Here is a 14983-nt window from a genome sequence, read left to right on the forward strand (position 1 = left end):
AGCTCTCTACAAAATAAGAAGTATTGCCAATAAAATATTTATTGAATGATAGTGAATTTAAATTTTAAATTCACCTTTAAATTCACCACATTCCTTGTGTTGTCTGATATTCTGATAATTTTCAGATAACAGGTATACCTTATTGAATAGAATGGGAAAAAAGCCCAAAGTCACTCAATATGGGACACAAACTGCACTACCACATGTGTTTTAAATATATTATGCACACAATTAAGAACGCAGTATTGTAAACCAGCTCTATAAATCTTATAATAAAACAGTAACACACCAATGCTTCTTAGCCACAAAGAGGCCCTTAATAATACTATAGATTCCATGGTGATATGGCTTTGGGACTGACTTAATACTCCCTGGGAAGAATGTCAACCGGCTGAGATATATCAGAGCACATTGCCTTCTGAGTACCTAAAATGAAAAGGAAAAACGTCTTCTTGCAAGGCAGAAGCAGCTCAGCGTGTGCCCAGTTTCAGCACTTCTGAAAATCCTTTGGATTTTTACTACCATTTAAAAATGCTAAGAAAATTTAATTTTCTGACAGGGCTTCAGGCCTTGTTCTTTGAAGAACACAACTGGGATGCTTTGCCTTTCAACTTCAGGCCTAAACTAATCAGAAAAATAAATCTTTTGTAAATTATAAGGTACTAGCCTATGCAAATGCCAGCAATTAAAATTAGCATCATACTTCTCCCTAACCTTGATTCCATTGTTAGGAAAATAACTTCATGAAACTTACAAGAAGGCATTTCAACTTTAAGAAGATATTTTTTTTTCCTTGAGAGTGGATGTTGGTGGGGGTGGGGGGCAGACTAATTAATTTTTCTTTTATCAGATCAGATCAGGTCAGTCGCTCAGTCGTGTCCGACTCTTTGCGACCCCATGAACGCAGCACGCCAGGCCTCCCTGCCCATCACCAGCTCCCGGAGTTCACTGACTCAGAAGAGTCTCTTTATTTTGGAAAATTTGGAAGTCACACAGAAGTGGCATTTATGTTACTATATATAATGTATATAATTACTAATATACATACTATATATGCTCACATATCTATTTTCCAGTTGCAGCACATGGACTTAAGAGTTTTCATTTTCTCTCCTCCCCTACTCCCCCCAAAAACTGGATTATTTTAATCCCAGACATTATATAATTTCAGTGCAAACATTTCACAATATACACCTAAGACATGAGAACTCCTTTTTTGAAATAGCACAATCACAAATCCACTCATGGTTAAACAAGTAACAATAATCCTTTAATAGTCTCTAATATGTAGTCAGCCAGTGTTCAAATTTCCCCAAATGTCCCGTATTAACTTTTTATCAGATATATATCTTCAACTTTTAAGGATGGTGACTGTTTTTAAGGAACTCACATAGCTGAAATCCCCTTGCAGTTCCGCTTAGAAATATTTCTTTAAATAAGTGCTTAGTCATGGGGTATTTTATCACAGATTCAACAATCACCCTGGACCTTTATTGAGATGGGCCCACACATCGCTGGATAGTAGAGACAGGCTCCACTAAACTTTTCTTACCACTTCTTACTGTAGGGCAGCTCTTTATAGTACAAAGAGCTGGAAGTCAGGAAACCTTGATTCTAATCTTAATTCGGTCATTACATAACTGTACAACCCTGAGCAAATCCATTTTTCTTCTCTCTCTCAGTTTCTAAGCCTGTGGAATGAGTGGGTTAGCCTATATAATCTCTACATTTCTTTTTGGCTCTTAAGGTTCAACATACTTGATTTTATTTATTTCGAATACTCTATCTTCATGAGGGTGTTTGCAAGGATGAGAGCATGTCTATCACAGGAGAGAGAGTGAAATCATAAGACCACTCAAATCCTTACTTTAGTTTCCTTAAGTCCTTAACCTTTCTAAGTCTCAATGCTATACTGTATTACAGTTATTTTATTAATACTTATCCATCTCTCCCACCAGATGTAAACTTCCACAGAGAGGGAATTTCTCATATTCATCTTTCTGTCATCAACGCCTAGTGTGTAGAACTTGGTACATGCTTGTTACATAAATGAATGGTTGAGTTTACAATCTGAGGATGAATGACTGCTCCATCTACCTTGCAGGATTATTGTATGGTGAATACCCTAATATATGAAAATAAACGTTTTATGTTACATACTAAAAAATGTTAAACACTGTTATTTATATTAGAAACATTCCAAGTAGAATATTTAGCTACTTATGACAATCCAACCTTGCCTCTAACCTTTATTAAGGGATGAATGACAAGCATTTTTTTTTTCTTTCCTATACTAAATTTAATCTCTTTGGAAATTTTTTATACCTCTTTTTTTTAAATTAAAATTACACTTCTAGGTATTCATCACCATTTTTAATTTTTCCCATAATGATCTTTTGGGGGAATTTTTTGGAGTAATTGACTAGTAGCTTAGGCCAGTCTGATTTAAATAAGTACAAGTCAAAATAATGCAGGAGATAATGTAACAGTAACTGTATATATCAGATACATAAATTTGCCTTTTTAAATTTTTTTTATTTGGCTGTGCTGGGTCTTAGTCGTGGGGTGAGAACTCTCAGTTGTGGCTGGTGGGATCTAGTTCCCTGAGCAGGGATCGAACTTGGGTCCCCTGCATTGGGAACTCAAGAGTCGTACCCACTGGACCACCAGGGAAGTCCTAAGATACATGCATTTTCTGATGAACTAAATGTTCACTGAATTAATTCGCTAAAGCTGATCCTGACTCAGTTCCTACTACAGCTGAGTGGGAAGAGTTTTGCCTGATTTCCTTAAATGGGCTCTTTCTTGTTAGGTCACCAAGTTTAGTTTATCATTTACAGATTCCTGATTATCCTCAAGCACAGCTTTGAAATGTGAACACTTTCCTCCGCTGTGTTCCAATCTGGGGCAACCCCTAGAGCAGCATTTCCTGAAAGGAGTATAAGTCCTCAGCAGTGATGCTCACAAAGCTAGTGACCGCACACACACATTTAGGAAACTGTGACGCGTAACCTCCGTGTGGTGATTCACAAACACCTAAGCACACACAAGAACTCCAAAAGGCCGGGCTACGAGGCTGTTTGTTGCATTTCTTGGTTACAAATAAACTTGTTTAACTCAGCATTTCTCAAACTTCCTAATTTCATGTCCTGCTAAAAAAAAAGAAAAGAAAACCAGTGCCAGTTAAACTAGGCTCAAGGATGCTCTCAAATAGGACATTAAAGATGGCAAAGTTTGAAAATATGTGTATCTTGCAGTAGATGAAAGGACTTCCCTCATAGTCCAGTGGTTAAGACTCTGCAATTCCACTGCAGGAGGAACAGGTTCAACTCCTGGTCAGGGAACTACAATCCCACATGCCTCTCCACACAGGCAAGAAATACAAAATTAATTAAAAAGAAGTCAAAGAACTAAATATATTGAATCTAAAAGAAAAGGATAATTGGCCCTGCTGTAACCTGTGGACTCAACCAACCTCGAACAGAAAACGTTTGAGAAAAAAAAAAATTCCAGAAAGTTCGAAAAAGCAAAACTTAAGTTTGCTGAAGGCCAACAACTGTCTACGGAACGTTTATTGTATTTATGACCATTTATCTTACATTAGGGTTATTAAGTAATCTAGAGGCGATCTGAAGCACAGGGGAGGATGTGCACAGATTATATGCAAATTCGACACCATCTTCCATGAGTCTTGAGCATCCCTGGATTTTGGTATCTGCAGGGGTTCCTGGAACCAACCTCCCTGACACCAAGGGACCACTGTACCGGTCACTCGGGGGGGTTTTGGTGCAAAACAGACTTTGTTCACTTAAAAAGTAACTTCCGGGTCCACCTCAGAATCTAACTGTCCAGCTGTCCTCAGTGAGCATGTGAAGCTCTTTAAATTCAGATGGCGTGTAATTAAATCATTCAGCTGGTCGACAGGTAGTTGACTTTCACTTGAAGCCACCCCTTTGCCTCTCAGAGAGCCCCACACCCTGAAATGACTCAAGTTCTTAACACCACCATTAAAAGCCTTAGCGCTTTCCAAGCAACAGGCTTGGGCGTAAAGCACAGTAAGTCTGCAGTGAGTCAGATGAACTTTGTGAGTCTTGCGGGGACGCTGGAGGATTCGTAAACCTGCTCCTAGCGGAAGGGTGCGGCGGCTGGGGCTCTCCAGGCCCCCCTGCAGGAGTGGAAGGGCCTGGCCCCGGTCAGCCGTCTTCATCCTTCTCCATCTCGCCAGTCCGCCCCCAGAGGGGCTGCAGGCCGGGCTTCCGCGTGTCCCACCCGAGACCGGCCCAGGCGTTCCATCCAGGTGCCCAAGTTGAGCCCCTCCCGATGTCTGAACTAGACCGCTCCATCTTTCCAAACACGAAGCTGGGGCTCTCGCTGGGTCTCCGGGCTGGTAGGCCAGGGCCTCGCTCCGTCCTTTGGGAGCGGAACAAACAGCCGCTGACCCCGGAGGTCCGGGTGGCCTTCGCCCTCGCCTTGCCGCCCACCTCGCAGCCCCCTCCCCTCCCGGGTCGGGGGGGTGGTGGGCAATCTCCACCGCCGGCCTCGCTCCGGGCGGGACGGACACTTGGCCACCCTTCCCCTGGGCGCCGTATCGGCCGCCGAGATGCGGGCAGCCCCGGACGGCCCGGCCCTCTCCTCTGTATCCACCGGGCAGTCTCCATGGCTCCGCCGTCATCCTCCGCCCCCTTGCCCGCGCGGGGTCCAGTGGGGACGGTGCGGGGGGGGGCGGGGGGCGTGCGCGGGCACCCGGCGGTGCCCCCTTGTCTTACCCCCAGGGCGGCCAGGCCCCTCCGGCAGCCCAGGCCGGCCCTGGCCCGTTCGCCCGCACCCCGATCTGCGCCCCGCGGTGCCGGGCGCGGGGGCCCCGGCGCCGCGCAGCCCCCAGCCCCGCCGGCGGCGCGGGGGAGGGGCGCGGCGCACGCAGAGTTGCTGAGTCGCTTCGCACGCTCAGAAGTTGCAGCTGAGACGGCAGCTTCCCGCCCCCTTCCTGGACTTGGCGGCCCGGAACGCACACCCCACCCGTCACCACCCGCCACCTGCCCTCGCCCCCGCCGCCCCGGCCAGGACTCGCAGCACCCCCTCCCCGCGCCCGCGCGGAGCCCAGGTTTCCAGTGGAGTAGGGCTGGGGGCGGGGGCACCCCACCTAGCCGCTCCGCCCGGGAGAGGGGGGCACGTGGGGCTGGAGCGGGCGGGGGCGGGCAGGAGCCCCTCCTGCAGATCGCTGCGCCGGGCCAGCGCGCTTTTGCACTTTGCAAAGCTGAGTAGCTGGGCACGGGTCGCCCACTGGCCCCCCGCACCCTCCTGGGGCGAAGCGGGTTTGGCAGAGCGAGAACCGGGCGGCGTTCCCATCCCTTCCCGCTGGGGGTGGGGGGTGCGGGGTGGGGGTTGCCCGGGCCGGAGGGAGGGGCTCCGCTAGGGGCTGAGGTCGCCAACAGGTGCTCTGGAGCCCATGTGACGGGGGAGGGGCCGCGCAGGGGAAGCCGGGGTGGGGGTAGGGTGCGGGGGGAGGAGGGCACCCTCCCCCTCTCCCCACCTCTCCCCTCCCCCTTCCTCCCGGTCCCCTGCAGAGCCCGACTGCGGGTGCCCCCCGCCGCCGGCGGCCTAGGGATTGCTGCTCGAGGGTGGCTCTCGGCACGCCAGTGCCCTCGCGGCCTGCCCGGGAGGAGGAGGGAGGGGAAGAGGAGGGAGGGATGCGAAAGTGGGTCAGGAATGTAACTGGACGCTGCGCACCCCCACGCACCGCCCCCCCACCCCATGCGGGCCGCGCCAGCCTTGGAAAGCGAGTCTTTCGCTGTTGTGGCTCCCCGGCATTACCGGTGGACGGTTACCAGGGGATCCCGAGGGGTGTGCTTCTCTGTGACCCTGGGGGAAGAAAAACCCGGTTGCCTCAGTAACGGAGTTTGGCTCGGATGCGATGATGCGGTGGATGTTTTAGATGAGCCTGACCGTGAGGAGGCTACACTTGCCTGAGCGAGTGGACTCCCTTGTCTTACTACTGAACCCAGACATGGAAGGAAAGCTGGAGAGGATGATGGGTTCTTTGCCCTGCTTCGTGTTTGTGGTTTTACCGTCTCAAGAGAACATAAATCCAGCGGTGTTTGCCTTCTCCCAAACACAGGCCTGGGCTGCCATAAATTCACCCAAGTTCTTAACAAACGCTCACTTAGTCGCTACAAAGGTTTGAAGTTGATATCTTAGACTTGGAAGGGGCAGGGGACACTGACAGTTTTGTATTTGGGGAAGGCCTGAGAAGCAAACATGAAAAGGCCTTTATTAAAACTCCTCAAAGCAGAAGAAGTGAGAGCAGTCCAGTTAAGTTTCCTCTGGAGCTCAGGGGCTCCTCAAACCCCAAGCACGTGATCAGGAGATGGAGGACCCAGATTTTAAAGTGATGGGCTTTGCATGCTGGTAACACAAGCAGAGTCAAGAAGAAATAATAGTAAACGATGAGCCTGCAGAGATGAAGCTTAATGTTGTGGAGTTTGCAGTCCAAAGTCTTCGTGAGCACCCTTCCAGGGAGTTGTTGCATTTTTTCCCTTCTGCTGGTTTTGTCCTGGGACCTCAATTACAGAGTGCAGGGTAGGGCTGAAGCAGAGCCCAAAGAGCCATGAAGCTTCAGACTCCCAACAAACTGCTGGAGTTTTATTCAGAAGCCCAAAGGTAGCATTACCCTTTAAAGAGATCTTAAGGGCTATCTGGAAAGTTGACTTAGCAACCAATGTAAATTTCTGTTTCCCAGGGAACTAGTGATAAAGAAACCTAAAAATTGTGATGCAGTTTGCATTAAAGAATCCTTATTCATAGGAAGCAAAAACTGATCAGTTGAATTTCTGTAAATTGAATTGTACATTTATGTATAAAAGGGGTTATTTTGCAGTGAAAACTTATGGAGATCTAATCATCCCAACTCTATTTTTCTTTTATATTTTTTTTAACTTCGCTGAGTTTTCTCATCAGTAAAATGGGATTAAGATAATAATAGGTGGTTTGCTCGGGGTGACAGACTGGATTTTTTCCATTGCTTTCTAGGTAGAGGATCTTCATTTCCAAGGGCGAAAGTCTTTATTTTCACTTATGATGTTTTCCTGAACTGTAGAACAGCTGAAGTTGGAAAGGAACCAATTCCATATGCTAAATAGTCTTGCGTTCTGGAAACGTGAAAAAATATGATCTTAGATCTTGTCACCCTCTTAGCATGATTTCCTTCTGTGTGAGATAATGAGACTTTCAAATCTTGGTGCAAACCGGCGTTGTTGCTATGGAACTGAATTGAAATTTTAAGTAGAAAATGAAGTAGCCAACTTCCTCTTTTCTCCCATCCCGTCTCCCCCCTCCCCCCTCTTCAATTTCTTCTGCATTCTTTAAACGTTTCTGTACAGGGTGATCTTCATTTTAGCTATAACTCAGATTTATAAAGCAAGTTGAATTAATGAATATCAGTTAAGAAAGCAGCAACAATAGAGTCCTCAATATCGTGTCTTGGATATTTAAGATATTTGTTAAGTAATTTGAGGGGGGGTCCAATTTTCAAGAAATTGCCTATGTGTAAGCAGATTTTCACATAGATTATTTTGGACAATGCATTTATAGCAAATGCACCCGCAGAATTTTTTTTTTTTTCAATGAACATATGCTTTAAACATTTTAGCTACCTACTTTGTTTAGAACCATAATTTAAGGCCTGTGAAGATTACAGAGAGTCATATCCATGTTCCTAAAAAGACTCAAGTCTAATATGTCCTATTAGGGGTGACAGCTAGATGACAAATATAAGAAGTGTAACTATTTAGGGGTTAAATTAAAACACCAGTAAATAACTATGTGCCTATAGGGGTAAGAAGAGATGACAGATTCACAGATGAAAGTTAAGTGAGTTGAGAAGTGCAGTAATGAGAGACTTAAAAATTTTTTTCTTCTGTTTCTTCTCTACATGTTAGCAGTGAACAGGTCTTGCTTCTTCATAAGAATGAGGGTTTGCTTGTTTTCAAGGAGATGCGGCCAGACAGCTAGTGTACAACTGACTGTGGATGAGAAGTCAGTGGTTAAGTGCTAGGGAGGGGCAGAGAGCAGAGGGTGAGAGGGAAGGTAAAAAGGAGCAGACACACCCTTACTTAGCAGAGGCTCAGATGTGGCAGGGTGCTGGGTGTGCCCTGGGAGGGTCGCTGTGAGGTGGCAGCCATCAGGAAGTGCTCCCAAGGGAGTGGGTAGAACTTGAACTTGGGCCTTACAGGATGTGTACGATTTTTATAGCTAGAGACAGAAAGGCATTCCTAGTGGGAGAAGGGAGATAAAGCACGAGGCAGGAGGTTGCAAGGTACGTTGGGGGAATTTGACTAGATTAGCTTTGCTGCTGGAGGTTGATGGAGTATGAAATTGTCACTTGAATGATAGGTTAGTATTGTTAGTTCCTCAGTCGTGTCCGACTCTTTGTGACCCAATGGATTGTAGCTCGCCAGGCTCCTCTGTCCATGGAATTCTCCAAGCAAGAATACTGGAGTGGGGTGCCATTCCCCTTTCCAGCGGATCTTCCTGACCCAGGAATCAAACCGAGGTCTCTCACACTGTGGGCAGATTCTTTACTGTCTGAGCCACCAGGGAAGCCCCAGTATGATAGAGGTTAAGGCCTTGGAATGCCTGGACCAGGTTTGGTGTTAGGACTGTATCTGCAGGTAGAGGGGAATTGAAACAGGATTTTGAGCAAGGGAAATACATGGTCAGAGTCATCACTGGGGGAAGATTAATCTTGTGAGTTCAGCTGCAGTGGGAGTTTAGGGACTGTGAGGGTCCAGGTCCGCGGGGACACGTGGCCTGGAGAACAGTGGTGTCCTGTGGGCCAGGTGGTAAGGGCGGCGCTTTGTGAGTCGGAAAAGGAACAGTGCCAGGATTTTGTAGTGTTTGGATGTGAACTTGAAGCATCCAAGATGACCCAGGATTTAAATCCAGATGCCTTGGCAGGTCGTACTATCAACCGAAATTGGAACAGGAAGCCAGTGTTTCAGGTAATTGAAGGGTTGATTTCAGAAGTGGAGTTCGAGGCCGTGATTGGCAGCTGGCTTAGGTGACTTAGGCAGGGTGGATTGGTCTCGGCCGAAAGTAGAGGTGTGAGTCATCTACGTAGAAGTAGGTGATTATTGGTCCTGAGTTTGAACATGGTAGCAAAGGACACATTTTAGGGAACATTCACTATTAGAACTTATTATATATATTGAGTTGGCCAAAAAGTTCATTCAGGTTTTCACATGCCCTCTTTATGGAAAAACCCAAATGAACTTTTTGGCCAACCCAATATATATGCACATACATATGTATACATTTCAAAATTCTCCTGGGAATTCCTGAGTGGTCCAGTGGTTAGGACTCTGTTAGGGGCACAATCAAGTTCGATCCCTGGGAGAACTAAAATCCTACAAGCCATGCAGCCCCCCAAAAGCTTCTCCTTCCTTGTAGAGCACAAGAAGGCCGTCATTCCCGAGGCTTTGTTAGAGCCGGTTTGCTGGATCATTCCTGAGGCTTGGTTAGAGCCAGTCTGCTGGACCAGCATTGCTGTGACCCAAGGCCTTGCCCAGCAGCTCCCAACCCTGCTCAGCAGATTCAGGGGGCCCAGCCCGGCCCAGTTCAGTTCAGTCGCTAAGTCGTGTCCTGGACTGCAGCATGCCAGGCTTCCCTGTCCATCACCAACTCCCGGAGCTTCCTCAAACCCATGTCCATCGAGTTGGTGATGCCATCCAACCATCTCATCCTCTGTCGTCCCCTTCTCCTCCTGCCTTCAGTCTTTCCCAGCACCAGGGTCTTACCTCACAGGCACCCAATCAGAACCTCCTGGGCCAGCAGGCTGCGTTTTCTGCAGGTGTCATAGGCCACTCTGATGTGGATTCGTCTTGGGGAACCAGTGCCAGGGCCGGTGTGTTCTTCAGTCTGAGATCTCCGCAAAGCCTCCCGTCTCTCTCCGGGAGAGCGGGAGTTCTTCCTTTTCAGGGGTTGGTTTCAACCTGTTCTTGTGCTTTGGTATCTGATGGACAACCAGTGATAGACAGTACTGGAGGTTTTTGATATCTACAGGACCTGCTGCTTTCCAAATTTAGCAGGGGGTCTAGAAGCCTGGATGGGTGTGTCAGAAGAACTCTGTCCTGCTGGGTAGGAAGGAGGTTGGGGGTGACGTGCTATGTATGGAGCTGACTCAAACTCCGTCCATCAAAGTGTGTTGAGATGAAGCAATAAACTGGGCCCCAGGCAGATCACTTCCTGTGCCTCTGGATACACAGACCCGGGGCGTGGTGTTTGGCAATATTCTCAAGAGCAACCATTTGGCTGGTCCTTTTCAGGAAGCTGGGTAGTCAGAGGTAAGGCGAGGCAAGCTGTGGGCTCTCAACACCAGGCCAGAGTTTAGAGAGAAGCAATCTAGCAAGAAATGGATAGTCTGAAATTTGGGGTTGGACTTCTAAAAGGCGATGGCCGTTAACACGTTTTTCAAGGAATACCTGTCTATCTACATATCTGATTACTTTGCGTGCATGTGTGCTCAGCATATCCAGTTCTTCTGCGACCCCATGGACTGTAGCCAACCAGGCTCCTCTGTCCATGGGATTCTCCAGTCAAGAGTACCGGAGTTGGTTGCCATTTCCTTCTCCAGGGGATCTTCCTGACCCAGGAATCAAACCCAAGTCTCCTGCCTTGCGGGTGGATTCTTTACCACTGAGCCACCTTGGAAGACCATCTCTTTGCATTATTGTCACAAAAAAACAGTGTCTGCCCTTTTGAGCAGCAGCACTTTGTCACTTTCAGGTAATCAGGTGCTGATTATCTGGGTGCAAGTTGTCATTTGCTCTTTATTTTTTTTCCTTGTTTAAAAGCTATAAAGAGAAATTCTCACGTCCATATTGTTAGGTGTCCGGTGGACTAGCAGGCAGACGCTAATAATGAAAACTGATGGTGGAAACTGGGGGGTGGGCAGTGTCCCCTCCCCACTTCCCTCCATGTACAGAGCTTAAACTAGCCATATTTCTCATCCATATTTCTAATGTGTTTATTTGGGGCTACGCTAAGTCTTCATTGCTGCTCTCAGAGTTTCTCTAGTTGCGGCAAGTGAGGACTCCTCTCTAGTTGCGATGGGCAAGCTTCTTATCGCGGGGATTTCTCTTCTTGAGAGCACGGGCTCTGGGGCTTGTGGGCTTCGGTAGCTGTGGAACACAGGCTTAGCTGCCCTGTGGCATGTGGGGTCCTCCGGGACCAAGGATCAAACCCGTGTCCCCTGCACTGGCAACCAGACTCCCGACCCCTGGGCCACCAGAGAAGTCCTTCTTCAGCATTTTTAAGTGTGCAGTTCAGTCACTGCTAAGTATATTCACATTGTTATGCAGTAAAACCTAGGTCTCGAACGTCATTTAGAATATAAGGGAGTGTTCTAAAAATGTCAGAAAAATGAAGCCCAGGGTACCCAGGAAACTGTGAGAGAGGATGGTGTACAACGCAGACCCTTAGAGCGTTCGGGTGAGAGGAGAGACGTGACAGGTAGATGGGTGGCCCTTGTGTTGGATGGGCTTGCCTGAGAGCATCCTATTCAGCGACTAATTGTGAAGTTAGAGTGCAGGGGGGAAGCGGCAGTTTTCTACTTGAGATTTCTTTAAGAAGCCAAAAATGGGGCTAGCATCTTGATACACCGATTTTAAATTTTCCTTAAAGCTCTGAGTGTAGAACGAGAGAAAGAGCTCCAGTGAAAATTTACAGAATCTATTGATAATTTACACAATTTCCTCCAAACTTTGCCCCATACTCTGTGGCATGTATAGAGTTTCGTATATGTTTTGCACTCTCTTGATTCACACGAGGAGTGGGTAATATTTACTGCTGTTACCCTAGTTTTCCGAGTGACCTGTATCTTATTATTATTTATGAAAATATGGGTATCAACCGCCAAAAAACTTCTTACTGAGCAAGAAGCTCTAAGTGTTAGAGCGTGTCAGTGATTACATGGTTAAATGAAATTTTTAAGGTTAAATAGGTGAGATTTGCAAAAAGATTGGAAGTTCTTAGTCAACCCCAAACTAGTAACAGTTCACTGCTTTTTTTTTTTCCTTTAGAAAATTTATTTTCACAACCCCTTACTGTTTGCACTCATTCATAATACCCACAAAACAGGTTTGAAGCTGCTCAGTCCAACAGGATGTCAGCTGCAGTTCCAAAGAAGCTATGGGTTCATGTTTTACCAAAGGAGAGATGCTTTCATTTCCAGCCTTGGAAATGTAGGACTTGTTTAACAACCCTCCATTTAGAAAGTGCTGCTGAATTTGAGAAAACTTAGAGAATGGCTCTGAGTTTCTTATTCAAAACTGCTTTAGTAAACTTTTGCTTATCAGTCCTGAGAAGATGTGTTAAAACCAGCTTGGCAACTTTTTTTTTTTTTTTAATACAGCAAGCTGGAGGGCCTTGAGAAGAGAGTTTTGAAACAATATCAGTGTTGGAACCAAAACGGAATGCTTTTAAACAAGAATCCTCCTATATGTCTCTGGGTTTGGAGGACTCATCTGCTAAAAGTCAAGTTTTCATGGTAGGACTGAATTAGCAGTGGTAGGTTTTCCTGTGGTACCAGCAACAAGCAAAGGCAGGGTTTCACCAAGCACTCGGAAGGTGGTTTCTTTTGTGTGGATACCTACATATTTACAATCCTGTGCCCATGCCTGCCCCCCTCCCCTGTGATTTACTGAATTCGGTTTAGAAGCAATCTTTATACAGATGCTTAACGACTTTGTGCTCTAATGGTATAGAAATACAATTTTCAAATGAGAGCTGTCTCTAAGGATTACGTTGGGAGTCACGGAGTTATTACTCAAGTAGTAACAGTCAATAATAATAATAATAACAGTGACTCAAGCGACTTGAAGGTATGCGTTAATGATTTCGTATTGCAGTTTTAGAAGATGTTTGTCTCTGAAGCCACGAGTTTCAATTGAGTTGCCAAAGGAAAGCAGCAGTTAATTCATGTTGCTCCATCATTAATCTACAGAAAATAAAAGTTCAGATGGTCCTGGGAGTCTAGCATAGCTCAATTCTGAGTTTGCTTTGAAAGCTGAGTTCTTGCATTTTACTAGAAAAATACTCCAGCTCTTAAAGTGAGTAATGCAGCCATCGGCAGGTGCCCGTCTCACGCTGAAACCCTGTGACAGTGAGCGCAGGACAGCCCTGTGCTGCGTGTGAGTACAGAACGGTGCTGTTCCGCTGCTGTGCCCTCTGCTTTGTCGTTTCTCAGTTGAGCAGGGCCTCCAGCCTCCTGAAATGTCAGCCCAGCCCTCAAACTTGTGTGTGTTTTCCTTTTGATTACCTTGGTTGCCGGCCAGCCTCGTATTTGACACGTCCAGCATAGGCACTGGAGTTGCTTCTTGATGTCGCGCTGTTAATCTTTTTATTATTTCCTGTCACTTTCGCCCATGATTGATCCTCTTGAGCCAAAGGGTGGGGGGCGGGGTGGAATTATGGAAATGACTTTGAAAACCGTTTTGAGAAGGAGTATAAAAGGACTTGGGTCTCACCTGAGACTATAAAGCGATGGAAAAGGCACAGTCTGTTTGGCAGAACCAGCACCCAGTGAGCTAGGTCCCAGTGGGCGCTTTGCAGGGGAATGAGGAGAGTTTTCCTGGTGTTTTTGCAGTGACTCGGTGCCCAGGTGTGTGGGGTGAGGGTGATGAGAGCTCACGGGTGGTCTGCAGTTTAGTTCTATGGAAAGGCTACAGAACAGGGTCCTCTTTCCTTCAGGATTAAAAATATGATTCTTTTTGAGTTGTAGGCTTTCCCATGTATTCTCTCCCTGGTATCCCCTCTACCCCGTGTGCAGTTCACTAATTCTTGCTCCGGCTCTGCCCCTACCCCTGACCCACCCACTGGAATTTAAGAAGAAAATAGAACCTCAGTCATTCATATATTTTTAGCTTGTCCTTTTCTTTTCCCATTTGTTAACATTGTGGTAAAAAAGAAAGACACGAAGTTTGCTATCGTGGTCCTTTTTAAGTGTGCGATCCAGCGCCATTACTTAATTCACAGCGTTGAGCAATGGCCACCATGGTCTGCTTCCAGCGTTTTTCATGACCCCAAACAGACACCCTGCACTTGTTAGGCAATAACTCCCCATGTCCACCTTTAGCCTCGAATCCACTTTCTGTCTCCTATCTGCCTGTGCTAGATACTCCATACGAGTGGGATCACATGATATATGTCCTTTGAGGGTCTGGCTTATTTTCATTGGGCATGAAGTGTTCAGACTTCATCCATGCTGTATCATGTGCCACGACTTCATTTCTTGTCATGGCCGAATAATATCCCATGGTCTGCGTGGACTGTGCTTTGTTTATCCGTTCATCCGGTGATGGACATTTGGGTTGCTTCCACGTTGGCTAGTTTGAATCATGCTGCTGTGAGCACCCTGGGTTCAGTTCTTTTGGGTATATGTGTGTGCATATGTATGCGTGTGTGTAGGAGTGGACTTGCTGGGCCATGTGGTGGCCCCGTGTTTAACATTTGGAAAACTACCAAACTGGTTTCCACCATGGCAGCACCATTTTATATCCCCAGTAACAACACGCAAGGGTTCCAGTTTCTCCACATTTTTGCCAGCTCTTGTTATCCACCCCCCACCTTTTTTTTTTCAAGTATTTTAATTAATTTATTTGTTTGGCTGCTCCAGGTCTTGGTTGCGTCACTCAGGATCTTCCATCTCAGTTGCAGCATGCCGACCATGAGTTGCGGCATGAGGGGTCTAGTTCCCTGCCCAGGGGTCAAACCCAGGCCCCCTGCACTGGGAGCTCGGAGTCTTAGTTGCTGGACCACCAGGGAAGGCCCACTATTTTCCCTTTTTTTATTGTAACCTCCCTAGTGGATCTGAAGTGGTGTGTTCTGGCTTTGATTTCCAGTTCCCTGATGGCTGAGTGTCGTTTCACGAGCCTGTTGGTCCAGTGTGCGTTTCCTTTAGAGAAATACCTATCAAGACCTCTGCATTATC

The 14983-nt window shown here is 46.7% G+C and overlaps 1 protein-coding gene across 1 annotated transcript in view; it reads left to right on the forward strand.

Annotated features, from left to right (window-relative positions):
• The first annotated feature begins 4980 nt into the window (after positions 1 to 4980).
• RREB1 (ras responsive element binding protein 1) overlaps positions 4981 to 14983 on the forward strand; it is a 166815-nt gene continuing 156812 nt past the window's right edge. The window contains exon 1 of the mRNA XM_070360939.1: positions 4981 to 5101. The gene's annotated coding sequence lies outside the window, so the exon portion shown is untranslated. The remainder of the gene's footprint in view (positions 5102 to 14983) is intronic.

The sequence above is a fragment of the Bos mutus genome, chromosome 23 (genome assembly GCF_027580195.1).
Source record: "Bos mutus isolate GX-2022 chromosome 23, NWIPB_WYAK_1.1, whole genome shotgun sequence".
Taxonomy (NCBI): domain Eukaryota; kingdom Metazoa; phylum Chordata; class Mammalia; order Artiodactyla; family Bovidae; genus Bos; species Bos mutus.